General features: G+C 35.1%; 1 long non-coding RNA gene across 5 annotated transcripts in view; it reads right to left on the reverse strand.

The window, feature by feature from the left end:
- The window catches only part of LOC118217603, a 203420-nt gene extending 203065 nt beyond the window's left edge, over positions 1–355 (reverse strand). For all 5 annotated transcript variants that reach the window (XR_004763234.1, XR_004763235.1, XR_004763233.1 and 2 more), the window contains exon 1: positions 109–355. This is a non-coding gene — a long non-coding RNA (uncharacterized LOC118217603). The remainder of the gene's footprint in view (positions 1–108) is intronic.
- Between the last annotated feature and the right edge of the window lie 2644 nt (positions 356–2999).

A 2999-nucleotide genomic window follows, 5' to 3' on the forward strand; every position in this document is an offset into this window, starting at 1 on the left:
CTCATTTGTTGAGGGCTGCCCGGGCTTTTTCTTAAAGCCAGAGTGAAATCGTCTTAAATTGTTCCTCGCAGTGGCAAAAAAAAAAAAAAAAAAGCATTTAACACTCACCCTTTTTCAGGCGCTGAAATCTCTCAACCATTTCCGCATCACGCCAACACGAGCCCAGATATTCCTCCACAGATACTGTATGTAAACAGCCCACTAAGGTTTCTTTGTTTGAATTTTTGAAGCTGGGAAGGTTTGCCTAAGCAGCCGCTGATTTTACAGCTTTGAAGCAGGTGGATGACAAAACATCAATCTCTCCAGGCACAATGTGTAGCGTGCGTGGCTGACACACTCCTCACCAGCAATATATAAACACAAATTCAAAACAGCCACCTTGGCTCCTTTGCTAAACATGTGTCTCAGAAACCGCTCTCCAAAAGAAATACATTATGGACATTGCAAAATATGTATACATTTTTCCCAGCGAGCTGTCAGAATGCAATATAAATTTAGTGCATGCATGTGACAGAATGAGACAGAATGAAAATGCTTATGTAGATTAATGCAGTATAGAATATCTTATTGGCTGGTGGGTTACATAGTATACACAGCGCATTTGATAGTGCCTGAACGATTTCAAACAGAATTAGGGTTCATAATTAAAGGGTTCCCTAGCATTTGTGTTTCAAAGATGAATCAACATTTTCTCATACTATCTTTATCAAAGCAATTACATTAGTGAATTGTAATGAATACAAGGACACTACTAAAAATCCCTGCTGCCATATCACAATTTACTAGCCTGTATATGTGTGGAATAACCACTGTTTACAAAATCTATTCAAATGAACTCTTATGGTAATTGTGGCTTCATTTTTTTTCTCTTTATATCATAAAAGGTTTGATGATTTTCAATTAAAAACTCTCAATGTACTATGCTAGCAATAACAGAAACATAATTTAATAAATGGAAAAAATCTACAGTTTGGCAACATGAACCACATCAGACCTGAATAAAGCCATGTAACATAACCAAAGTAAAGCCAAAAATGACTCCCACTTCAATACACTTTAAGTGAAATGCTTTCGCTTTCATTCTTGCATCTTTTCTTTATGATAGTGTGCTTTGTAGTAAGGAATTATTGGGTAGGTATAGGCTATTCGTTTGCACATTGATCTTTAAAATATTCTGGCACTTCTCTATCAGTTATGGAAACATTGCTGGACCAAAATAAAAGAAACTGAATAAAATAAAATAAAATAAAATAAAATAAACATTTCTGCTTCTGTCTACCTGACTTTTTAATTTTACAACAATATAAATTAAAAGATGTGTGAAGCTATGAGTTGCTTGACAAAATAACAGCTTAAGGTTAGCACAGTGGCAGTTTTACCAGCCAATGCAAGAAAGGTTTTCATATGGTAACATTTCAATAAAGCAGTATGATATTTTCTTTTCGGGATCCATATCCATAACAATTTTTAGAGCATGATTGTTGATCTGGGGTCAATGTTGCCTTTTAGCTCATGATAGATAAGATTAGTCCATGGACCAGGGAAAACTAAACATACATAGATCACCACAGGTTTTATGAATATGGCCCCAGACGTATAGTAGCTTGGGGAAATGAGTAGAAAAGGAAGAATCACACATGCTGAAAGCATTTACAGGAACTTCCAGAAGAATGGTTCTCTTGAAAATGTATGTACTCCCTACCCATTAGCTTGTGTGCTTATTTTTACAAGTCCACATAAAGGAGCCTTCTGTAAAGTGTAAAGTGATGTCTGCTTTACAGAGTGTATTACTGTAGCTGAAACTATACGTTTATCACTCTGTTATTTGTAAGTAATGTATTTGTGACAATAGAGGTGACAATAAATACTTATAACAATAGCACTTTATGACAAGCTTTGCGTATTAAACTTCAGCTAACTGGATAGTAGGCTATTTGTATATGTTTTTGTTCAGCACAGGTGGCCTAATACTTTTGGTATTTGGTATTTGGACCTGCACAGTATAGCCTATATCTCTATGTATATAAACACATACAGTATGTACATACATATGATGAGCTCCATAATGTTCGAGACAAAGACATATTTTTATAACATCATATAGCATGTCATTATGTATAATCTTATGTTATTTTGGGCAACCAAAATCAATAAATAAATACATATTCCCCCCATGGCTTAACTATTAGGAAGCAAGTGGACATTGATCAACAGAGATAATTAAAACGGTTTGAGAGATCACCTTGGAATTAATCATTATGGACTGCTAAAACTGAAGTAATAGTACCTTATGCTTATGATCTGGAGAGGTATGTTACACAATAACAAGGTTAATCTACCTAAAACCCCTGAATATTTCGCCTCCCTCCCTGTTTGTCCTCATCCTCATCTTGACCCAAGTCAGTGTTGTCACCTCAGACATAAATTTAGCGTCTAAACTCATTCCTAATGGCACCTCTGTCAGATTATTAATGTTACATTAATAATCAAAAATGGTTGATTATTAATGGTGGTTTCTACACGTTAATTTGCTCATCAACAACTGGACCTGTGCCTTGACCGTGTGTAGTTTATCTGAATTGTACCAGTTCATACACATGGATTTTATTTTATTTTTCCAGCGCTGGAATTTCAACCAGTTTCAATTATTGTCAAAATGACATTAATCAAACTTACCGTTTCCTTTGGTGGCAAAAGAAATGAGAATTGCTCTTTGACTGTATGTTTTTTTAATTTTCGATTTCAATTTCAATTCTGAAGAATGTCTAATTACAAGTAACACAGAGTTGCAATGAATTGCTAGCCAACTGCGATTTACTACAATGATGTGCCATCTTATTTTGACCAATCGTTCTTTGTAATGTCGTAAACATAGATATACGGTCGAACTCAAACTGATCGAATTACTGTATGCACCACAGAGCGCTGTTCTCCTGTCAGCTTCCAGATTTTTTTTCGTGTAGTGAATAATAAAGTTTTCCTATTCAAAAAGCCCGTGA

The sequence above is a fragment of the Anguilla anguilla genome, chromosome 18 (assembly GCF_013347855.1).
Source record: "Anguilla anguilla isolate fAngAng1 chromosome 18, fAngAng1.pri, whole genome shotgun sequence".
NCBI classification, from domain to species: domain Eukaryota; kingdom Metazoa; phylum Chordata; class Actinopteri; order Anguilliformes; family Anguillidae; genus Anguilla; species Anguilla anguilla.